This window comes from Crinia signifera, chromosome 3 (genome assembly GCF_055691185.1).
Source record: "Crinia signifera chromosome 3, ASM5569118v1, whole genome shotgun sequence".
Lineage (NCBI taxonomy): Eukaryota > Metazoa > Chordata > Amphibia > Anura > Myobatrachidae > Crinia > Crinia signifera.
The window spans coordinates 50,798,888-50,824,881 of NC_139219.1; the positions used below are offsets into that span (position 1 = coordinate 50,798,888).

Below are 25,994 nucleotides of genomic sequence, written 5' to 3' on the forward strand. Positions count from 1 at the left end.
GTTTTGGCAGCAACATTGTTAAATGTGCACTCTTTATTGAGTGTTTGGACTGGAAATTGTACGTTTTTGTTTTAGGTGCTTGACTAAAACAATCAATGCATGTGCTAAATTTGGTTAACGTAAGAGATCTCTGCATGATAGGCCCTCAGCACTGGAAATATAACGACAGGGCTGATCTCAAGTGATCTTATTAACCCTACAAGTCCTTTCTAGCTCCAGTTTCCTACAACCTTTTTGGTTTTAGCCTTGTGAACCTAAGCCACCTCACTAATCAAAAGCACAGAATGGTTCAGGTAACGAGTTCTGTGTCCCCTGGGACAAGGCAATCAAGCAGAGATCTTGGTAATCGGCCCTTCTGCTGTTACTGACGCCACGTGCCAATGGGAAACACACTTTCTGCTGCATACTGACTGAAGTTGAATTATTATTCTCTTGGATAACTTTTTCCAATATATGTTTCCTACGTACTGTTGGCATTTTTTTTCCCCCTTAGATTCCAGTTAGCTGGTTATTGAGTTGTAGAAGTTTTATTTGTTTTTTATTCCATCGCTATTTGGCTTTAACGTCAAATTGCTTTAGGGCCGTTAAGGCCCTCATAGAAAGGACCTTATTCACGTTCATTCGCATGGGGACCGATGTTTTGTTTCTGCATTTGTGCATACACAGGGTGCGAATTGTTGGCTCGCTGGGTGCAGGTGAATGGATGTTTTACATGAACATCCATTTGCAGAATGTAGGGGGTACACCCACATCATTTGATGGTCGGAGTCCATTAAATGATGTGGAACATGCACGCATATGTAAGGGTGCTCTTATGCCCCATTAGCAGATGTGAATGCCCAGCATTTCATGGGGGTTCCCTTGAACTATGGGCGTTCTCATGCTAATGAGGCCTTGACGTGGGCGCAGAGGACAGCCAGTTGACATCACCGGGTGTTAGCTGGCCGCCCACTTCCTTTTGAACGTATACGCATATGTAAGGGTGCCTCAGAGCACCCATTAGGGATGCCAATCCCGGGATTGAAAAATGCTAATTCCCGGAATTGGCATCCCTATAGGCATGTCCCATACACATCCCCACACCGGCCGACCCGCACATTTACTTACATTAGCGGGCGGGCGGCCGGGAGTGGGTTTGGAGGTGCCTCCGGGCAAGTGCTCCTCCTCCTTAGCAGACAGCAGGCGGAGGTGAAGAGGTGGGCGGGCGGAGGAGAGTGGAAGGCGGTGGGCACAGGAGCAGAGGCTGCATCAGAGTGGGCGGTGATGGTGTGGCCTGCGCAGCGTGATCTCTACTGTCACGCTACGCAGGCCGCACGCTGGGGTCAGGATTCTGGAACAGCCCTGCAGCGTCTGAGCGAGTGCTCAGACGCTGCCCGGCATTAGACTGCGCATGTGCAGTCTAATCCCGAAATCCTGGGATTGAAATCCCAGACTTTTTGGGGCCAAATCCCGGGATCCCGCCGATCCCGGGATTGGCCACCCTAGCGGCCATGGTGAATAGATGGATGGATTCGCCCATGGGAATGCCCAGCGTTTCATGGACGTTCTCATGGTAATTCCCGAATGACACGGGTGCTGGGGTCGGGCAGATGACATCACCAGATGTCACCTGCCTGTCCTTTTCCCATACAAGTAACACTCAAAACAAAGGCACCAGAGAGTGACACTGTTTTGCGTGTACGCTCCACATCATTCGATGGTCGGAAACCTACAAAGGATTTGGTCCACCCACCAAAGGCTGCGAGTGGACATTTATGCCAAGCACCCATTCACATGGGCGTTTGGCATATGTGGTGGGTCGCAGCGTGTGAGAGGTGAGGCGGGCAGCACTGCGGGTGGCGTTACATCCACACGCAGCACTGCAAAATTTGCATGGTGGTGCGTGGCCCAGAATAAGGTCCGAGGTAACATATTCTGAGGTTTGTTTGTTTTTAAAAATCCGTGAGTGACGTCAGCGTCAGTCCCTGCTCATGTCGGCATGAAATATTTTATTTGTCTATCCCATGCAAGATAGGTGGTCCTGCTATCAGGAGGAAATCCCTAGTGATGTCTCACGTTAACGTCACTGGTATTTCCTCTGACCGTACGGAAATGCTCTGTCTCTTTCCTATTGTACAAACAGCCCTCAGATTTGACAGATGTTGTACACATTGTGGGGCCACAAACAAAACTGTTAATAGCATCTGTTGCAGAGCTCAGTGAAAGCTGCGTACTACATGATCTGCAATAACTTCCAGTGGCAGATGTGACCTCTGGGAGCCCTAATGTGCCCAAGAAGTTGAGGGTCCGCAGATGACCATGCACGTATGCTGATGCAGTCCCATTCATTCCCATCACACTTTACATAGTTCGATGTTACTCCTTTGTGCAGCCAGATGGCTGGTTGTTTTGTTGACCAAAGTTACTATACTGGTGAGAAACGTAAGAGGACTGTGTTTGCTTCAGATTTGAATAGGACCTTGTGACAAGTCTGATTAGTTATAATGGAAAATTTGATATAAGATCGCGAGAGATCCTTCCAGTTATTCCCAGTGTAAATGCACCATGGTTTAAAGTTCTGCAACTGATGTTTGCAGTTACCCTGATACGGGATGCGGTCATTTGGTCTACAGCATTATGGTCAACACCATTAGGTCGACATGGTTCTAGGTCGACGGGTCGTTAGTTCGACATTGTCTAGGTCGACAGTTAAAAGTTCGACATGGAGTTTTTCACTGTTTTTTGAGCCAACATGTGCCGACAGGCGGTATTTCATGCCCTACCATTCCCTAGGGTGTGGTGGGAGAATAAAATAGTGTGACGAGCGTAGCTAGGCTCCGTACCCGTCGCATTGCGAGCGCAGCGGTGCAGTTTAATCTGTGTCCATGTCGACTGTGTTGACATTCAGGTAAAAAAAAACAGTGAAAAACCCCATGTCCAACTTTTTTTACTGTTCTATACAATGTCAAACTAAGGACCTGTCGACCATAATACTGTAGACCAGGCATGTTCAAACTATGGCCCTCCAGATGTTGTGAAACTACAAGTCCCATCCTGCCTTGCCACCGTTTTGCTATTCGGTAATGCTAAAATGATTGCAAAGCATGCTGGGATGTGTACTTTCACAACAGCTGGAGGGCCATAGTTTGGACATGCCTGCTGTAGACCAAATGATCCCAACCCCCTGATACTGATCCCACACACTTGTGGCAACTACTACTGCTCTTTGCACGGAGATTGTTTGTTTTATTGGATATGGGTCATTGGATCGTCCCAATTTAGGTCAACCCATGAAATAGGGCAATGGCTTTCCCATTGTATTTTACCGGTCTGATAGCCACATTGGATTTGAACTGGTCCGAACGGAAGTTTTGTCGGACAGGATGAGCATGACTCTCGGTTACACTGTGGTTTTGAATGACCGAACTTGTTTGACCAGTTTACCTTTCTCTACAAACATTGTAATTGGCACGGAACTACAGAAACTTGGGAAGACGTCTGTAATAAGATATGCATATTGCTGACAAACAGCCTAAATCCTGGTGACGTAGATGGTGTTTTTTTTTATTGTTTTAATTGGGTCTAATGTTGTTTTCATGACCCTGTCCTTCATCGCAGATACTTTATTTGTCTCCGCAGAAGACTTCTTCTTTCCTGTTCCTTTATCCCAGTCTTTCCGTCCATGAGAAGTTTTATTATTTACAGCCTTTTTCCTGTAATCGTTGTGAGCCGGCCACCAGTTCTGGGGCTGCAGCTTTCAGCCCTGAGTCTAGCCGTGCGAACTAACAGCCCGTCTCCTGAACTGTCATGTCCTCCCTTTCACGCTATTGAGAGCTTTGCTGGTTACCATAGAAGCAGACATTTTGTGCACTTTTGGTTAAACCAGTAGACTGTGTGAGATATCAGCGGGACTGGCGGAGACGGCAATAAGAAGTAAGCATTTTTTTTATTGCATTGCTAAGTAACAAGGCAACAGAATGTAATTGAATGTGGCCACTCTCATCCGCTGTTTGTCCTGTTTGAATTCTTGCAGTCTTGTTAAAGTTTGTGGACAGTACTGTCCATCAATGATACGCGTTTCATCTCGCTTTTAACTAAACGTTTATGGCTAGCCACTAATGCTCAGTCTGCCATAGACCGTGTCGGATTGGAACATGAAGGGCCCAATAGGGTAATGCAGTGGTTGGGGCGTGTCCAGTTTAGAGGGAGGTGTTACCAGCAGCAGCAAAGGCTTGGCTTACTATTAGAGATTGCATTATGTAAGCCCCTAGAGATAGATCTATAGATGGATATAAATAACAACTACTAGTGCAGGAATGATACTGTATCCTATTAATACACTGTACAAATACACCACAGTCCTGGCCAGCATAATGTAACGTACTGTATGTATAATTGAAGTGCACACTGTGGAATCTGATCCCTAGTAGAGGTTGATTTCCCCCTGTACCCCGGAAGGCCAGTCCAACCTAGGTCACAGTTATACAGTTTCACATAGGCAGTTGAAGTAAAACTGCAAATAGTAGCGTTTGCATTTTAAAAGTGAAGGAACCTTAATGTCCTGGAGGCAAGGTTGGACTACACTCGCCCAGTCGCTGTCACACAGGTCACCTGCACTACTTCCCTGGTCGCACAAGCCTGACTTCTTGTCAGCCAAGTAGATTTAAAGGGGCGTGCTCTCTTCTCCGCCATTAACTTTCCAGTTCTCTATGAATTGCGTTGTTGTTGTTTCCAGCCTCCACCAAGTATGGGCACAGTATGCTCTCCATGTACTGAGGCAGAAGATTTGCTGATCCGTAACGGGTTCACAGTGCCTGTGTACTGCCCTTTGTCTAGTCTGTGTGCAATTTCATTTCCATTTGTACTTTTAAACTTTAGAATATGAACTTTATGTAATTTTTAATAGCACTCAATGATCCCGTTAGGAAACCTTAAGTAAAATGTAATCTTGACTGTAGCAGTTAGATTTGCAGAATTGTGGTCTGTATGAAATAGGATGCACAGGATTCAAGTGTGTGAAATATGGCCAGGAATCCATTTGTGCTAATGTGATGTGATGTGGTAGGGAAGCCACAAGTGTGTTCAAAAAATAATTTAAACTTTGGGCGCCCCCTCCCTTCATATAACCAGTAGATCTAATACAATTTAAACGGAACTTGTGTATTTTCATGGTGCCCGATATATCGGATGCGATATTGACCGATATATATCGATGCGATCCGAATCAATTTTTCACCTGTTCATAACACCACTATCCACTACCCCTGGAGTTGATTTTATATAGTGTGGCGAGCGCAGCGAACCACCGAGCCCAAAGCGTGGCGAGCGTACGCGGATTACTGCGCTCGCCACACTATATAAAATCACAGGTCAAAAATCGGATCGCATTGATATATATCGGGCGCCGTGAGAATACACAAGTACCATTCAAACTGTGTTGCAGTCAACCGGAGTTAAGCATTTTAGGGGCAATTGATTTTGTTCAGTATGTGGTTGCCTGCACCATTTGGATCCTAGAATTTCCTGCCCCTGCACAGACAAAGTTGTGATATTTAGTTACCCCCCAGTATTGTAGTTAATTATTACTGGTAATGTAGTGCCAGCATATTTCATTGCGTTTTGCAAATGGGAATTAAATCGTAATAGCAGGTAGAAAGCGATAAGATTGCCCTGCTCCTAAGCTTGCAGTATATCCACACAATACGAAAGCTAATCTGTATTTGCTGTGGGTTACACACACTTTTTTTATTTTATTTGCTTAAATGTATAACATAAGTCATGTTTAGTGCTTCTGCAAAGACTGTTATTTTGCATAAATGTAACTGGTGGTTATTTTATTTCTGGAGCTGATGTGTGGAAATTTCTACCAACTCATGTCACATCCCTATATTTATGCAGCACAGGGTGAGATGGCAAGATGATTCTGATTAGGGATTTACACTTGGCTTCCTCCAGTTCAGCACAAGGTGTTATCCTTTAATAGCTATAGCTCCTGGTGCCTTCCACATGACATATCTCCGCTCAGGTGTCACGTCCCTCTACAGATTCATGCTGCTTAGTAACTAGGTCAAAGAATTTGCAAAACAGCCTCATATTCAAGGCAGTTGTTCATATTTCAGGATTAGAAAGGCAATGATGAGAAATGACTGGATGCTTTTAATATGTCTAGTTTGTTAGTTTGTAATTTTTCAACGATAAATAACAAGATGAAGAAATGTTAAAGGTATATGTTGATATTTATTGTATGTATATGTTATAAATACCAATAAAGAAGATTTAAAAAAAAAAAAAAAGAAAGGCAATGATGTTGTATTGGCTTCTGTGCACGGCATATTTCCAACGTTTAATCAATGTGCAGATATCTTCCTGGGGAGCAGGGGCTACTGTGTCATGGGAAGGAGTTGGCTACGGTGTACCGGATTCTCCTTGGTTTGGATCATTAGGTCACCAGCATGTTGGTCGACATGACTCGAGGTGGACATGCAGGAAGGTTGACATGGGTTAAGAAGACAGGGTCAATAGTTCAACATGGTTTAGGACTACATGGGGTTTTTCACATTTTTTGTTCTGAATGTCGACATAGACACTGTAACGTAGCACCGCTCGCCATGCTTCGGGCACGATGGTAGGGCATGAAATACCACCTGTTGGCAAACGTCGGCTCAAAAAATGTAAAAAAAAAATAACATGTCGACCTTTTGGCCCTTTCGACCTTCCTGTGTGTCGACCTAATGGGTGTCGACCAACATGATGGGGACCCAATGACCGCATCTCCTCAGTAAACATCCTAAAGGACTACTGCAGCTCTTTTGCAGAAGCAACGGACTAGAAGCGGCTATAATTTCACACGTCATTGGCAGATCGAGAAACCGAGATCAAGAGGATCAGTGAGGATGTTGATGCATTTTGGAATAGTTTTTGGAACCATGGGAACAGTTTAGTTTGATTTTGATAAATTGTTATAGATTTCTGTTTAACAGTTTTCAGGAGGAAATTGAAACCGCTAAGCCTTGTATATAAATTTGATATGTCACAGTACTAGTGACCACTGCGTGGTGCTTTGTGTCCTTAAATCCTGTGATTGTTTCATACAATGTTTTGCTCATACAGGTAAGAACGCAGCCAGACCAGAAACCATATGCAGGTGCACCTACGGTACCCAGCAGGTGCCAATCTGTGTCTTTCTTGTACGGGGCTTGTGCACATATTTGCAGTGTTGCGTCCCATGATTGGACTGCCCATGAAAGTATATGACATGTTGGGGTACTGCTTACTGTCACCTTGCAGCTCCGCCCCCTCGTTACAACTTTCCTTCTCTTTAGTCTTAACCAGAAACGGCCACATAAATGCTCATCCTCCAAACATTTATAATTATACCATGAAGCTTCCTATTGACTTCTGAAACCACAAAATAAGAAGCCCTAGTATTCCATTTGGGTATATTTAGTAACTTTCGTGTAATAAACTGCTATAAATTGTCATGTGGTTGGTGCACACTCCTAATTTATGGAACCTGCTTTTATCCCTGTGCAGATTCAGGAAGAAGTCTGGAGAGGGAGAAATAAACAAACTGATGATACCCCTTTCACACTGCCCTCCTGACCATTACCCAGCATTTTTGAGTGCCGGATCATTTTGCCAGTTGCAGTCTGACCCCAATTCACCAGAAATTAATTATCAGGTTAAAGCTTTTCAACCCGGGAATTTGCTGAAAGCCTGGGTTTTCCTTTTGGTGTAAAAGTGTCAACCTGGATTTTAACCCCCAGTTCACCGACCCTGGTCAAGAGCAGGGTCAGGGACCTGGAATTTAGGACCCAGGTTGACCGTTTCACACCAAAGAAAAACTCAGGTTTTTCAGCAAATTTCTGGGTTGAAAAGCTGTAACCTAGTAATTTGCTTCTTGGTGTGAAAGGAGTATAAGTGGGTATGATGCAGGGGTGGCCAAACCTGTCCTCAAGATCTACCAACAGTTCATGTATTTCAGATAACCTGTAGATCTATAGTAGGAATGAATGCAGCAGGTTTGAAAATGTGACAGTTGACTACAGCTGTGCAGCAGCAAGGTGATCTGGAAAACATGGACCGTTGTTAGATATCGAGGACTGGTTTGGCCACACTTGGTATAAGTGTTTGTAAGGGACAAGAGAGTGGTGGGGTTGTTCTGTAGGTGGGAGGGGTATGGTGTAAGGGGCTAGTGGAGGCAAGCAACTCCAGACAATGGTTCTAGTTTACTGTATGAAAATAGTGGCAGCATATTCCATGGAGCTGTACAATTGGGTATGTGGCTGTCCTGGAAGGGGCAAATACAGGATTTTCAGAGATGGGTTTACCTTCAGGACTGTATTTACCTACAATATATATGCTTTTGTGCATTTGCAGATATAACGAAGGCGTTTTTTGTAGATTATGCGTAACCTTTGTACCACTGATGTACAGATTTGAAGAGAGCACAATAGAACACATATTGTATATACACAAAGGGGCGAGATGTTTGGGTGTGAGAGATGTGCTGCAGACACACAATATACCTCTACTTTCAGCAGGGCAGGAAGAGAATCTCTGCTCTCTCCATTCTGCTGAATGCATCTGAAAGTCTATGGAAAAACCTGCAGGCCACTCACTGTTACATTGTAATGCTTTCTGTGCTCAAATTAAATAGAGCAGGAGGCACTTAATACCAGGTAAACATCGGCACGGTATCTGGTTGTTACGTTGTCAAGAGGAAGGTCAACATGCTTTGGGTCGATGACTGAAGGTCGACACCTTTACAAGGTTGACATGGGATTAGATAGACCGGATCATTAGTTTGACATGGCCATGGTTTTCCCTTGTTTTTTTTTTTTTTTTGAGCCGGCATTTTATGCCCTACCATCAACTAGGTCGTGGTGGGAGAATAAACTAGTGTGCCCGAAGCATGGGAAGCCACGCGAGGGGACGTGGTGCAACGTTACAGTGTCCATGTAAAAAAAACAACACCACGTGGCCTTGTTTACCTAATGCTTGTATCGACCTAATGACCCTGTTGACCTAACCTCATGTCGGCCTTGTGAGGTGTCTACCTTGACCCATGTCAACCTTCAGAGATTGATCAAATGTGTGTCGACCTTCATCTTGTTAACTCTATGACCCATACCCATCAGGCTGTTGTTCAGAAGTGAATTTGAACACTACAGCGTCCATATTAATCTGTGTGTACCCGTGATTGCACGCCACCAGCATTCGATTGTCCCATCTGATGTGAGTGACAGTGTATTGTGTGACTGTACACCACATCGTGCAGTGGGTACATCCGTGTGATACATTGTACCATTGATCTGTCTAATGTGTACCCAGCATGACACACCACTAAACTGTTTTGAATGTTTTCTGTTGCAGATGGGAACAGGAAACTGTTTAATACAGCGCATCTTGTCTGGGTACAGCTGGGGTCCGCGCTTCTCAAACAGAGTTAGCTACTGTTTACTCTGGATCAAATTCCAATGCTCTGACACTATTTGCGTTTTTACCACTCTAGTGCCATCAGAAAGAGTGTGGTGTTTATTCGAGCACCCTGCAGCTTTCAAAACCCATGCAGTTCCTCTTTTCTGCTTGTGCTGTTGCTGTCTGATCTGGTGCTTCTAGTACAGTCTGATCTGTATCTCAATACAGACCTGACTCCAGAAACCCCACAGCAGACAGTGACACCCCAAGCGAGAATGAGGAACTGCAATGATGATTCTGAAAGGTGCAGGGTGCTTGAATGAAGCTGTGTAAAAACCATCACTATAGGTGTGTAGGCATGGTGCAATTTGGTTGCTCAGCACTTGTTTTTGGCTTAATATCTCTCAGCAACCATATTGCTCAGTGTGCCGTTTTCACCAGCGACCAGCGGTTTTTAGCCCTAATGTAAGGAACATGCTCCTGCACCCATTAATGGCTGGCTGCGGGAGCGAGCTCCTAGCGATTTATCGCCCACTACAGAAAAAACACTAGCGATATTGTCGCTCAGCTACCATTTAGCAATAATGGCTAAAATCGGCCCATGTGTACAGGAGCAAATTATGGGGCGATGGAGGGGGTTGTGTTTTTGGATGATGGCTGGGCTTCCAACAATGTCCATCCCTACAGTTCTTTGGGAAGGTCTGTGGGTGGAGATAGGGCTTTGGCAGGTAACATTGGGGGTGATGCTATGCACTGTATCCTGGTGGGGGAGGGGTCAAGGAAAAAAACCATTGCATGAAACACACACACACACACACACACACACACACACGACTTTAGTCCTGTCAATGTAGTCACAGCAGGATGAAAACAGAAGCGACATTTGTGCTCTACATCTGTAACTTGCAGCCTTATAAATCCCTTATTTGTCTGTTGAATTGGAGCATGGTAAATGTCAGTGCAAAGCACTATAATAATGCATTGACTGGTTTGTAGCTTGGTACTATTTATCCCCTGTTGAATGCAGCCGTGTGTATTCCCCTGCTGTCATTGGCAGACACACTGTACACACGGTGCAATACGGTCACTATGTAATTTTGGCTTAATTTGTCTCCGTAATAAACTGGTCAGTGTATCGTTTCCATCAGCGACCAACGATTTTTGGCTGAAAATTGCAAGCTATTCTGTCTCTACCTCATTTTGGCTAGAAATCATTGGTCGCTGGTACACAGTGCATTTTGGGTCCTGCAACCTGCCACCATTAAGGTCTGGTAACCATTTAGCCAGCGATTTAATGTCTTAAATCACACCGTGTGTACAGGGCCCTGTTAAATATCCATTTATCAGCCGAGCTCAAAGTCAGGATACAGATGTTCTATAAATTGAATGGTAAACTGCCGTCCGTTCAATGCAAGAAGATGAAGCAGTGAGGAAATGGAAGCACCAGGCTGTGCCCTCTCCTGATATCTGACCCGAATGGCAGGGAAGTAAGTATTGCATGTCAGGGATGAGCTTGTGTTGCAGGCCCTGCTATCCATCAGCACTCCCTGCTGTCTGCCTGTGCTATGTAGGAGGGGTGTGAAGCTGTTGGCAAAGTCGTGCATCCTTTCACTTCCTTTACAAGCCAGTAATCCAATGTGTGGAAGCTCGGGAGCTATGAGTCAGATCCCAGGCTGCGCGATTGGTTGCAGTATGGTGTTTACCTGTTTTGCATAGCACCTTCCCACCCGTCTGAGTCAGCATGCATCACGAAACACAGAAGTAAAAGAGAGCAGGCAATCAGGATATTGTGCATGCCAGCAAAAGTTGCTAAAGGATATTGCCACATTTGCTCTAGATGTCTGTCTAACCACCAAAGCGTCATCGTATACTGGGTGCTATAAAGGTAGGTGACTAGGCTTTTGTCTTTGTCAATGTGTTGGGTTGGTTTCTGTGTTTGCAATCTATACTGTACATTGTGAGGACTGGAGCTGTGTAGTGCTGAGGGCTTTGAGAAGACACTGAGGCGGTAGGGGGACAGGTGAGCTGCTTCTTACACGCCCCATATAATGTAGGCTAGGACTCTGTTTCCCTTAGATCATATTTTCATTTAAACAGCTACTTCTATTAACCGTTATATTCCACTGTGCTTATAAACTCTATTCAGTCAGTCACACGACACACATTAGTGTTAATTTGTGTTAGAAGCCAATACTAACACCCATATGTTTCTGGGGTGGGGAAAATAGCGAAGCGCAAGGTGGAAACCACGAGGAGAACATACAAACTCCACACAGATGAACCAGAACTGTGATTTGAACTCATAGGTTCGGTGCTGTGAGGTATTAATGCTTATCACTACGCCACCCATGCCTGAATCCAAAGTGTGCTTTACTATATGTGGGTTATGTCTAAACAGGTCTATAAAACAAACTACTCATCGCTCAACATTTCAAAATTGCATTTGTTTGAGCAACATATAATTGTATCATCCTTTCTTCTAAACTGTTTGTGTGTTGACCTGGTTAACCCTTCTGGCTATGTAGGAGAGCCTTTGTAGTGGGTGATCTGAATTCCTGTAAGCCAGTCAGGAAGTGTGTTTTCCTCTTATTGTATCCCCAATATAATGTTGCTGACAGACAAGAGGTTAATTGGGTATTCATGTCTGCTTGGACAAACCAAGTTCACGCAGACCACTTGCTTCCAGAAAACCCACATGGCACTTTAACCCTGACTATTAAACTTGTGTGTGTGTGTGTGTGTGTGTGTATAGCACTTTGTGTTGTAAGCAGTATGGGTTAATTCAGTGACGGCTAACCTTGACACTCCAGCTGTTGTTCAACTACACATCCCAGCATGCCCTGCTACAGTTTTTCTATTTGGCCATGCTAAAACTGATGCAGGGCATGCTGGGATGTGTAGTTGAACAACAGCTGGAGTGTCAAGGTTAGCCATCACTGGGATAATTTGGGCAAACAGGTGATTACCAATAAGATCTTGTTTTCTGGCTTCTGTTTCAGCCTATGTGGACAGGTTTCTGTACACGAGGAAACCTCAATCCCCATGTCAGTGTGATTCCTGAGTGCCAAAGCAGCGAGCAACACTGCTCCCTGCTTAGGCCCCCCCCCCTTCCCACGCTGCAGTTGCTCTGATGTATATTGCTGCATTAAATCCATACATTGCTGAGTATTTTATTTCTTATATATTCTTTTTGCGTTGTTGTTGTTGTTGTTGTTTGTACTCTCATCCAGAAGCTTCTCGTATACACAGGAAATCCCCAGGTGAGCCTTGTGTGACGTTTCTCCATACACACATACCGTACACCAGGAATAGAAGCACTAGAGAAGATCTGACAACATGTGACCCTCGAGCTGTAGGGAAAGTACACTTCCCAGCATGCCTTGCCACAGTTTAAGCATTCCATAATGGCAAAACTGTTGCAGGGCATGCTGGAATCAGCCGGGAAGCCACAGATTGCCCAGTAGTACACTTGGTAGTATTTATTTATTAGCAGTTTCTTATATAGCGCACACAGATTCCGCGGCGCTTTACAGAGAATATTTGCACATTCACATCAGTCCCTGCCCCAGTGGAGCTTACAATCTATATTCCCTACCACATGTACACACAGACATTCTAGGGTTAATTTGTTAGGAGCTAATTAGCCTACCAGTATATTTTTGGATTGTGGGAGGAAACCGGAGTACCCAGAGGAAACCCACGCAAATACGGGGAGAATATACAAACTCGCACAGTTAGGGCCATGGTGGGTATTGAACCCATGACCTCAGTGCTGTGAGGCAGGTATTCACCCCAATGCTGTATTTTTAGTGTTGTCAAGAGTCTGTAAGTGTCAGCTGCCTAAAATCATATCCACTGGCCATAGTGGTGCAAATTCATATCAAAGTGCTTCTGCCTTGTTTGCCACTGGTCACAAATCCAGAAGCTCAAATACTTCATATTAAGTATACTGCAATATCAAATGCTACATACCTTTGTCACACGTATGCTGTACTTCACTGAGGACAGAACTTGCAACAGGTTCCAGTCCAATAGCTCACTAATCTGCGCGCATTTCTATAAAAGTTTAAAGGTGCCCATACACTAGTCCCATTTGGGCCGATTTCAACCGATTCCGAAGTATTGGGCCAAAAATCGTCCCAAATCGGATGTGTTTGACATCCCCCTCTGATCCTTTGCACAGCCCCGTGCGCATAGGAGCTGGACCGTAGGTCAGACCTGCTGCACGTCCGATAACCGACTCTGACCCCTTCCGCCGGCGGTGAAGGGGGTCACAAGTGATCCTGCCCCCCCCCCCGGGAAGGTCAGGGGGGTTTGTGTGGCCATACACTGCTGTGATACAGCGCAGAAGTGTATGACCACTTTAAGCCTGTTGATATTGGCGCATTCTCCAGATATTGTGTATATAACTGAACTAACTGCTCTTTTAGTTAAAAACAATGGCAATTGCGGTGCGATGTTGATGACTTTTCAGAGGTTTCAGCTGTGGTCATTTGTTGTCATTATTTGTGCTGATTTTTTTTGGAGGGCAGTAATGTTAAGTAGATTATGATGTTTCATGTACAGTGTGTGTGTGTGTGTGTGTGTGTGTGTGTGTGTGTGTGTGTGTGTGTGTATATATACATAATATAATTTTATATATGTGTGGAAGAATGCTGCTTAAAGAACAAAAGCCCGTGGTATACCATTATGTGGTTCCAATCTTTCAGCACAGTCTGGCCAGTAGCCCTGAGCAAGAAGTTCTCACGGACAAAAAATGCGATTTTGTGGCCGTAAGCCACTAGTAGTAGTACTATAAGTAGGCTTGCCATATTATGCTTTTAGTTCTGGACACCTATGATTTACACAGGTCTGTGGCTGATTTAAAACCAGGGGAACGGCAGCATTGAGTTCAGCCAGCCACAGAAGCTGTGTAAATCATAGGTGTCTCAAATGAAAGGGATTTTCTAGTAAGTCACACTGTAGTGTTAGCCAGTGAGTGGCCCAGTGTTAGTATGTGCTGTTTACTTACATCAGCCGTGTACACGCATATAAATGGTATTAGAAGTGATAGACTACAGATATTCTTTACATTGATAATTGCTAAGCAGGAGCCGTTAGGTGCACCTTATTTATCACCGAGGAGACCCTCCTGTTGTGACACCCTGACATAGGAACATGGCACTACTTTCAGATGTGGAGAAGCAGCCCGGTCTGTCATTTGTGGCAGCGGATGCAGGCTGTGATTTGTTTCTATGTTTTGTAGCGCTCAGCAATGCTACACAACACCTGACCCTGAGGACAGCCTGTGTCACGGCCAAATGTCATTAGAGAAGATTTGTGGTGCGCTACAAACATGCAAGGGCGGTATTTGGGTATATGCTACCGTGCGGCTACTGGATACATCTATTGGCAGGTGTAAGATATTTGTCAGGGGTTGTACCACTTATGATTTCAGAAATACATTTGTAGCTCATCCACCTCAGGCATAAATCAAATGGTACAGCCCCACAGGCGATATAAGGCATATAGCTGTTGCTGGTCACGGCAAACTGGAAACCCCGGATGGCACAAAACTGCTCCAACTTTTAAGTAGGTTCCAAAATAAGAAAATGCTGAAATCTGCTGGATCAATTCAACCATTTCAGCGATGTTAAGTGAGACATTGATTATGTTCTGCAGTTACACACTTGCATGTTCTACTTGTTCTAAGTGTGGGCTTATCTTTTGGTTCTGGAAAATTGTGCCAGCTGCTTTAAATATCCATCTTATTAACATGTTAAATGTTCCAGTCAGCCCACACACAGCTCTGACTGTTACTGCAATGTACTGTGGAGGCTTTGTGAGGGGAGAATCAGCTGTTCTCTACGTCTTTCAAGTATGGGGATGATTACTAAGGAGCAAATGATGTGAGTCTCCCGACAGCTGAGTTTGCCTCCTACCAGTGAGCAGTGATTTGCGGTATTACTCATGATGCTGAGTGAACTCTGAGCTAAGGGTAATTAAGGCATCACCATCAGTGATCTGCCTTATAAAAAAGTTCTTTGTATGAAACTTGTTGGGCATGCTTTTTTTCCTCTTGTGAAAGGTCATGTCATTTTGGTCATTGTTCTTGAAGAAGGAATAATACATTTAATACCCATTTCAGATATTGGGCCAGATTCTCTAAGCTTCAAAAGTGATAAAATTGAGAGTGATAAACAGCCAGCCAATCAGCTCCTGTCTGACATTTTTCAAACACAGCCTGTGGCATGGCAGGTAGGAGCTGATTGGCTGGCTGTTTATCACTCTCCATTTTATCACTTATGAAGCTTAGAGAATCTGGCCTCTAGTCTTTAAACCCAGGATATTGGCGGAGTTGCGGCCTGTCCTGAGTCTTAGTGTGCGAACGGAGTCTGATGTCCTGTTTCTGCAAACCTGTTATTCCCGGTGCTGCCTATGGTGTGAACCAAGGTGGGGGAGAGGGTTTAGAAAAACTTGATTGGCTGTTTGGGGCACTTGCAGGTGACCTCATCTGCAGGCGCCAGAGCACAATGAGGAATGATTCACACGGAATACCAGGGCAGTAGCTGGTTCAGGGTGAACCGGTTTAATCCAGGAATTTCCTGGACCCAAAGTGTAGTGTGAAAGGAGGTCCCTAGTTGAGACATGGGTTGTAGAGGTGTCAGTGGCCCGAGCCCTTCTCTGAAAGGGTTTAGGAACTTTTTTGCCTGGCGTGTATGCACAGCGATGAAGGGGAAAATTACTGGGCTGAAAGTCGCTCAGTGCATACACATGTTCCCCGTGGTGGACGGCTTTCCTTAGCAAGATGCTATGGAAAGCCACCCAACCCGTTGCTTATCTGCTGGTAATACCAAATTAGCAACGGCGGCTGGTGATGATGTGGGAGCGCGCATCAGCGCTCATCGCTGACCCGTACGCACTGGGCGGCTTTCAAACTGAAAGAAGCTCAGATTGTTAAACTGAGCTGCTTTCAACTCAAAATTGCCCAGTGTGTATGGGCCTTTAGTGTAGTAAGATCCTGGGCACCAGAAAAGTGCTATTGAATGCATTGTACAATAAGTCTGTGCGATACTCCAGGGTCACTATAGAGCAGTAACCTTGACATTCCAGCTGTTGTTGAACTACACATCCCAGCATGCCCTGCATCAGTTTTAGCATGGCCAAATAGCAAAACTGTAGCAGGGCATGCTGGGATGTGTAGTTCAACAACAGCTGGAGCGTCAGCCATCACTGCTATAGAGCTTTTAGCCTACTTCATAGGAGAAAGTGACCAATCATTGGTTCCCTCTGACTTAGAGCAGCATGCTGTAGTAGTGCTCGCAGGCTAAGGATAATTGTCCTGGTTTGTGCAGGTAGCGGCTGACCTGGAGATAGGTGCCACAGCCAAAGCAACCTGTCAGCCGGCACTTTTAAAAGCCCATGAACTGCTTCGTGTAGTAGCCTTGTGTGACATCAGTTCTCTGCTGCATTGCTGGGAACCCGATCGCTCTCTAGCTTACACTCTGATGTGTACAGTGTCTCTCCATTCCCTTATCCTCACTGTAAGCCTGTGAGGCGATCTATTTATATGCTTGCATTAAAAATCCGGCATCAGGAGATGTGACTCGTTACTCATTCTGCCAATATTGTTCATTGTTCATCTTACTCAAACAATGATTTGAACATTGCAGTGTAATCCTCTAGTTACTCCGCGGTGCCGTCACCGCCATCACCAGCCAACATGATTTTACAATGTGTCCATGACTTCTGATCACATGTGGAATTGGTATAGATTTGATAAGTCGACATTGACAAAAAAAATAGACATGAGTTCACTTTTTTTATTTTATTTTTTATTTTATTATTCTTTAGTTGTATCAAAGCATATTGGGCACACACGCTACTCTAATTGTGGATCCATGTTGACAGGTGTGGACATGGACATACAAAACTAAATAAAACTTGTATTGACCTATTCACTGTCGACCTATACTGTAGACCAGCGGTTCTAAAACTGTGGGTCCTGACCCCAAAGTGGGTCCCGATATTCTCAGCATGGGGTCGCGACTCCATGTTGCTGACCATCAGGTTGATGACTTCTCTAATCTCTGTCAGTGAGTCAAAGAGTCTGAAATATCTGTTGAATTGTCTGTTATTTTAGACTCCTCCCATCATTCCGTGCCTCTACAATGCTGCCATGTATGTGCTGTCTGCTGACCACCCATGTGATGTGATGACCTTCTGCAGTCACTTGATGGGGTCCCGTAATAATTTTTATTGTCTAATGGGGTCCCAGAGCAAAATAGTTTGAGGACCCCTGCTGTAGACCTTTCCTTCCTCACCCGTTTCATTAGGGTATATTCTATTTAGGATTCCCTCCACCCCTACCTTTATTGCTGTCTTTCAACTTCACCAGTACACTGCAGTAATGGTGCCCCATACACTACTGCGATGAATAGCAGCAGTGTATGGGCTGCCTGGGCCCTCCCAGCAGGGTCGCATGCCATACATTGCATGCTGGCCTTTTCACATGCGATGTATCGCAGCAGTGTATGGGCCGCCTGAGCCCTCCCGGCAGGATCGCATGCTGGCCTTTTCACATGCGATGTATCGCAGCAGTATATGGGCCGCCTGAGCTCTCCCGGCACGGTCGCATGCTTGCTTTTTCACATGCGATGTATCGCAGCAGTATATGGGCCGCCTGAGCTCTCCCGGCAGGATCGCATGCTTGCTTTTTCACATGCGATGTATCGCAGCAGTGTATGGGCCGCCTGAGCCCTCCCGGCAGGATCGCATGCTGGCCTTTTCACATGCGATGTATCGCATGAGTGTATGGGCCACCTGGGCTCTCCCCAGCAGGGTCGCATGCCATACATTGCATGCTGGCCTGTTCACATGCGATGTATCGCATGCATCCGCCGCCAGAAGGGGGGCTGAGTCGGAGGTCGGACAGGCAGCAGGTCCAACCTCCATCTCAGGCCTGAGGCACACGGCAGCCGTGCATCGGACCCGACAGGGACGTCAAACACCTCCGATTTGGTACGATTTCTCGGCCCGATCTGTTGAGATCGGGTAAAATCGGGCAAATGTTTTGATCTTGGAGGAATCACAGATCATATACGTACATTAAAGCCGTTCCATAAACTTCAGAAACTCGTTAGGACTGGCTGTACACTTCAATCTGCAACCTTTAAAACCAGAGGGATATTTAGTATAAAATAAAAAGCAAAGTCCGTTTCACAGGTGAACATCGGTGCCCTGTGAGTTGGTGAAGTCTCCTTACAGACCAGGTTAGCTATGTCTTGGCTATCCCCGGAGGTGTGACATAAGCGAAAAGTGACCAGTTTGATCGGTCAAACAGGACTTTTTGCATTGTGCCAACCAATTACTGTGGCCGGCTCTAGCTCCTCTGGGTGATATTCGGTCATCTATTTAAAGTTAGGGGAGATTGTGAGGGTGGGGGCGTTTGTTTGGTATCGATTACCCCCCCCCCCCTTCCCCAATTGTTCAAGGTTCGCTGGGCACCATCTACAATTTTCACACCCCACAAATTTGCAAGCTAATTGCTGGCAGTACATGCTTGGACTTGTGGTTCACGTCAACTGTAAAACCAGTTTGCACACTTCTGCTCTACTATGTGTCTAACCGTTTATGAATATAACATCATTGTATCTATGTGAAGTAAAAATGCTTGTAATTCAGACGTATTTGGGTCTGTCAGTGGCCTTTCTTTTGACATTAGTGACCCACGTGAGGTTATGCAGAGGAATGGAAATCTTTGTCATCAGCCACGGAGCCAAAGTAAATATATTTTGTTTGTGGCTGGAGAATATAATTTTGATGTTGTTTAAACGAATGCGATGGGGTGTGTCCCAATTGTCTGCTGGCCAGATGATGATACTCAAGAAAATATGTCAAAGATATACACAGCATGTTTTCCTATATAAAATGTTCATGCCTAACTGCTTGTCTCTGAATCCTTACTGAATGCCTGTCTGATAGGCACTTGCCCAAACCAAATGGCTCTACTTGTATGACTTTGAAACTTGTGACCGGTTCAAATTCAATGAGGATCCACCACCGTAAGGTGATAACAAATTCAGAGTAGAGAGAGATTCTTTCAGCTACACTTATTTGTTTTGTCTGTGATCAGATGATTCAACCAACATATTTCTATTATGACAATGGCATGGTTTCCTCTGAGTTTATTGACGGTATCGCCTGTCCAGCAGCTTGGCAGTCCCCGTTCATAGTAATAAATGAAAATTGGCAAATAAAGTTTCTTTTATTTAGGATATGTTCCTGCTAGCTAGAGCTCAAAATCGATCTAATACCCCTTTCACACCGGCCACTCGGCAATTACCCTGCATTTTTAAGTGCCGGGTAATTTTGCCGGGTGCCAGCCGGACCCCATTAACACCACCGGCAAGTTACCAGGTTAAAGTTTTTCAACCCGGTAATTTGCCGGAAAACTCTGGTTTTTCGGTGGTGTGAAAGGGTCAACACGGGTCTTAAATCCAGGCACTCCGACCCTGATCAAGAGCAGGGCCATAGTGCCGGGACTTAAGACCCGTGTTGACCCTTTCACCGGGTTTTCCGGCAAATTAACGGGTTGAAAAGCTTTAACCCGGTAATTTGCCGGTGGTGTGAATGGAAAATTGTAGCAAAATATTGTAGTGTTCATTCTAGCACCCGCCATATTTGACAACCCATGCAGTTCCTCTTCCCTGCCTGGGGTCGCTGTCTGCTGTGGTGTTTCTAGCACAGTGTGGTCTGTATATCAGCACTGATATACAAACCAGACCTGTGCTAGAAACACCACAGCAGACCGCGACACCCCAGGCAGGGAAGAGGAACTGCATGGGTTTTCAAATATGGCGGGTGCTAGAATGAACACCATTATTGGTTCTGTGCCCTACTAGAAGATATGTGTGTACCGTGCTGAAGGTTGCCCTTGTATAGGATCCTCCATCGATGGACCTATAGCTGGCAGAATGTTACAGGCAATACATTAAAGTGTATAATTGTTTCCACTTCAGTCGGATACTAAAAAAAGTGAATGTATAATAGGTTTGAGAGGTGTTTGTGTATATTGGCCTTAAAGTTGCATTGGCATCATTGAAACATCACAGTAGATCCACAGAGATATTTCTTGGCTCACTGAAATATCTGGTTGTGGTCTAGCAGCCATGGATTATGTGTGAATCATCGGCTGATTTTCATTTATAATTTAATCGCCTCAAATTGGCCTTTTAATATGATGTTGCATTTATAGAAGGAACGTTAGACCTAACATGGTAATGTTTACACAGCATAGCACATGCAAAGGTTTTGCAATGAATACAGTCAAAATACAGTACATGTCCTATGCATATATAGGAGAGGCTTTCTGGTAGTCTTGCACCTGATCAGACTCCTGCTGGAAAATAGAACACTGTATCTTCCAGACATAACGAGTTTACCTTCTAGGAATTACTGCCGTTAGGGACGTCTCTTCCCTTCGTCGCTCTTCATCTCCGTTATGATCAATGAAATAGAACAAATGCAGCCTTTATCAACTGTTGGCGCTAATGCACAGACATAACTGTGCATTGTTGGCTAGACTAGACTAGAGCATTGTTCAATTGCTCTTTACACCTGGATCCTGTATAGAACATACCCTGCAGGTTGCTATAAATTAATGAAGTAAGGAAACCTTCCAAGTCTTTAACGTTTGATTGATGTCTTGCAATGACTGACTGTTTTATGTTGCCTGGAATACCATCAACAAGCAGAAGATCTTGATTGTCTTAATTCAGGTACCAACATATCCTGGGGGCCAGGTTGCCATGGCGATCAGATTCTGCTTCCTGGAGACCAGATTTTGCAAGGTGCATCTTGTCACCTGGCATTCCCCTGGCCAGGGCAGAGTGGTGCGGTAATGGCAACCGCTGGGCAGAGCGGTGGACAACACACCCGTACCAGAGCAGGTCTGCGGCTATTTCAAAACTCAAGGCGGCTCGTGATCCAGTAGGAACTCACCATTCGACAGCCAGTCAGCAGCGGCAGTGGTAGTTCCTAATTGGCTGTCGGACCATAAGCTACGATTGGCTCGTGAGCTTTGAAATAGCAGATGACCTGCTCTGATACAGCAGGGTGGGTTGACCCACCACTCTTCCCGGCTGTTGCCGTTACCGCGCATGGTAACGGTGAGGAGGGGTAAGCCCTGGCAGAGAGCATGTAGGTAAGTGGCCCTTTGTGTCGGGCTCCTGCACTTTCATCCTGACTCCTAGATAAAAAAAATTGTGAAGCTCTCTGATTTTAATTCATACAGCCTATCCATTCACTAAACAGAGTGTCTCCTGTGTTTTGAACTGAAGTCTTTTGATTTTATAGGTAGAATAAACCAAATTCCTTCAATTCTGTGTATGAGAGTATTAAATAGGTACAATGGCCACAGTCCTAATTTGCTATCCACCTCTACGTATTAAGGGCCTGTAACTTTGTTAATTGCCAGCTGTTTTCAGCGACAAGCCGTTGTGAAACCTTCTTGTACAATATTGTTCCAGCTAATGATGTTCTTTCCAGCATTGTGCTTGTTCCCTTACTGAATTCACAGGTATATAATTGAATCACAAATCACATCCTCCGTTCATTTTTACGAACATGTCATTTGTAATGAAGCAGCAGGGTGCGACGTCAGGTCTGAATCATAGTTCACAGGAGCATATAATGATAGTGCAATGACTCCCACTTCTGTATCGCACTTTATACCACAGACTCCTTTTGATTTATTTCAACCAACTTCGCTTGTGTCTCCCGTGTCCTGCTGCCCATGGTTACTGTTGCTATGTTCTGCAAGTTGGTTTGACACAGCACTGAGGAAATATGAGCCCAGAATTTCCTTTGCCAGATTAATTTGCTGCTGTCCTTACTTTCTAATTTACCCTTTGTTAAGCTGTAGGTTGCGTAGGCTCTTTTTACCTTATGTTTAAAATATTTTACAGTCCATGCGTTTGGCGGCTTTCCTTCCTGCTCCAGCAGGTATTTCCTTTTACACATGTGTGGACATGTGCATGGTAACCACTGAACCCTTTGATTTGTCTACGCGGGTACATATACTTAACGCATGGCAGGGATTTTTTAGAAGCTGAGTATAGAATACAGTGTTGTTGATATAGCGAGAAACTCTATTTAGTTACTCACGACACTGGCAGCCACATATCCTGCCTGACGGAACACTGATGCGTGGGTACAAACTCCTATATATCGGTGTCACACCTGATAGGTCAGCTGGGTAATCTAGATAATTATATGCTTTAAGGACCTCTAAATGCTAAAGTGCCTGTACATGCAGAATGTTTATCTGTGATTTTTCAACCATTTTAGGCATTGGTGGATGTTTATAAAGTCCAGAGTAGGATTAAAGACCACAGGGACAGTTATATTCCTGAAGGCGGATACACACTGAAAGATTTGAGGCAAAATGTGGGCGTTCCCGATCGATCGGAACGACCAATCGTTCAAATCGTTCCATGTATCTTTCATGATGCGCGCACCCGCCGATCTTTAAGATCGGTCTATGATCTTTTAAGCATGCAGGAAGGTCATAGACCAATCTTTGGTGAAGTGTTTCGGGGGTATGCAAAAAATGAACAATTTGAAACCATGGGTAACGATGTCTGATCATTTCCAACATTGTTCTGTGTGTATGCACCTTAAGCATTGCAATAATGATTCTTGTCCATAACGGACTTGTGGAACAGAGTTGGGGGGGGGGGGGCTGTTTATACAAACAGGAAGCTGCAAGTATTTAGAGAATGAATGTCTGTACCCTCAGTCCTCATAAAGTAAAAAAAAATATTAAAATATTTGCATATGTTATTGGCATGGCACAGCTTGTCGCATTTACAGTACTATGTATGTATGTGTCCTTTTTACCTGTGGATGAGATGCAGTTTGAGACACATACAGATGTTAATCTCCTATTGATACTAGAACTAGAACCCTGCATCTCTCAAATCTCCTGTAGTTCCTCTTTCCTGCCTGGGGTGTCGCTGTCTGCTATGGTGCTTCTAGTACAGCCTGGTTTGTATTGAGATACAGGCGACAATGTAATAAAGGCATCACAGCAGACAGTGACACCCCAGGCAGGAACGAGGAACTGCATGGGTTTTGCAAGGTGCTAGAATGAACACTATACTGCACAGTCCGTCCTCAAGGGACATAGGTCACTATGCAATTCAGGTGTTAAAGTGTGCAGTCCATCTTCATGGGACAAATGTCACCATGCGATTTGTTTGTTATAGCGTGTAGTCTGTCCTCATTGGTCACCATGCAATGCATCTGTAATACTGTGCAGTCTGTCCTTATAGTACATAGGTCACCATTACATTTCTCTGTTACAGAACGCAGGCTGTTGTCATGGACATAGGTCACCATGCGATTCCTATTTTGAAGATCTCTGGTCTGGTTGTCCTTTTGTGATGATTTTTCTCTGAAACAATTGGTCATTTGTGTGCGTTTTTTGTGTTTCCATCATCTACTTTATATGGACTGTCTATGATTTGAGAGCATTACTAGACACTAATAATTGAGGGGGTTGAGCAAGGTTCTGCTTTTATCAATCCTATGCCATAGGTGTCTATTGGGAGATTGACAGGCGGTGTGTTACCCGTAGCACATCATGTACAATGTATGGTCTATTCTAAGAATACCGCTCATTTAGGAGCTGTCACATTTCAAAATGTAATTTTCACGCTTCCATTTATAATTTAGATTTCATTACAATTCACCTAGACAGAACATCTGAGCTGGTCTTCATTTGAAATCCCCTCCTTTCTGAGCACAGAAGAAATGTCTTCATTGAAATAAGGGATTAACTCTTTGAGTGCCAACATCTCTGTGAGATGTGCAAAAGATCCACAAAAAATGCCAGCGTCGCTCACATTTCTTATATAAATAAAGTTATATGTTGTGGGGGGAAAAAAAAAAATATTTCCTATATAAGGTCAACATTACAGGTCGTTATGATGAATAAAAATGTTTACTTGCCAATTTTCATATCTATTTAGACAAATTTGCTTGGCACTCAAAGGGCCATATTCAATGAGGCTGACGAGGGAGTTAAACAGCGAGGATCGCCAAAAACAGCCCTTGTCGTTTAACCCCCGTGCCGGCTGTTAACCGCATTCAACGTTCTGGGGAATACGGAACCACCCCCCCCTGCTGTTTAGCGGGCGCACGTGCCGTTTCCAAGTCGCTGTATAAACCAAGCGAGGTGGAAACGGCCTGTGCGATTGAATAGTGAGAGCGAGCAGTCAGCCCTGCTCGCTGTCACAGCTCGCAAATAGCATTAAATTACTGCCCAAGGGGTTAAATTATGACATAGAACATCTATTTCTTTATAGATCTCTACTTCTAAGAATACAGGATTTTATTGCTGAAGAGCCTGTAAGTGAATTCCGATACACATATAGGGCCAGTGTATTACACCATACGGTAAAGCACACACAAAGCTTTCACCTGCAGTTTCCCTCTGAGTAAAACCAACTGTGTATCTTTTAGTAATGACTGAATTGCAGTCACTAGAACATCTGGCTTTTCACATTTTCCTGTGCTGTGAAGTTGTCACAAAATCCTAATATGTGATAATACTAATCTTGATATGCAACAGAATGAAATTGTAATTTATTAAACAAACAAATTGGCCACCATGAAGTGTTGTGAGATGCTGATAATCTGGATGTGTTACTGCCTCAGGGTAAAAGCCTAGCATTTGGTTTGCAATCACCCCTGAGACATCTTTGCTGTATGGTAAGGACTGTATTAAACTCATTTCTGAAAAATTGGAAAGCCATCGTTCTCTAGTGAGGGATTATTTAGTTTCTAAACTCAAAACACTTAGGACCGTTGTCCGGGTTCCCAGGAGTGGAAACTGAGCAGATTTAACCCAAGGAATCATAGGAGATTCATATATAAATGAATGGATCTACGGGGGCCATATAATAGTTTTTGGGCATGTGCAGTGTCCATCTAAAGTGACGCAAGAAATTAATTTGTGTCAATGGGCATGAGTACCGCCGGAACCCATTATTTCTGAAATGCGTAAAATCACAGTTTTTCACAAGCGGTGCATTATCGGGAGTAATAGGGTACCGTCCACTAAGTTATTGCTGATAATGAGGTTCTAGAAACTACTGAAGAGTTGGGTGTATTTACCTGGGTGTTTTTTTCTGCTCTTGTTTGTTCTTGAATATAAATTGGCAAAGTAAAATCTGCTTGTTTATTTGTCGCATGAGGTTATGCTCCAGATTTGTATTTTTTGGGTGTGGAAAAATATGAACATATAGGGGTGTAAATTCTGCAGTACCAAACCAGAGTGGGCATTAAGCCAACAAAACAGATTGACGGGAGAACATGGTTTTGTATGCGCAACTAACTCAATCAAGTTACCCCCGTATTTAGAGAATCCAGGAAAATCTGTTGAATGGCACAGACAAACATTATCGGGTATATCGCACAATAGACCTTACAAGCGAGCGGTACCTTGCTGTGCTCCAATATGGTCAAGACACTGAAGCTGTTTACACTCATGTGAAAGTCTTACACACACACTTTTAAATTGGTTAGAATATATATATTTCATTTCCCCT

General features: G+C 44.3%; 1 protein-coding gene across 4 annotated transcripts in view; it reads left to right on the top strand.

Annotated features, from left to right (window-relative positions):
* PELI1 (pellino E3 ubiquitin protein ligase 1) overlaps positions 1-25,994 on the top strand; it is a 69,804-nt gene that overhangs the window by 31,839 nt on the left and 11,971 nt on the right. The window contains exon 1 of one of the 4 annotated variants that reach the window (XM_083175780.1): positions 11,066-11,284. The exons of the other annotated variants lie outside the window; for them this stretch is intronic. The gene's annotated coding sequence lies outside the window, so the exon portion shown is untranslated. Of the gene's footprint in view, positions 1-11,065; positions 11,285-25,994 lie in introns of those variants that run through there. 4 annotated transcript variants of the gene reach the window in all.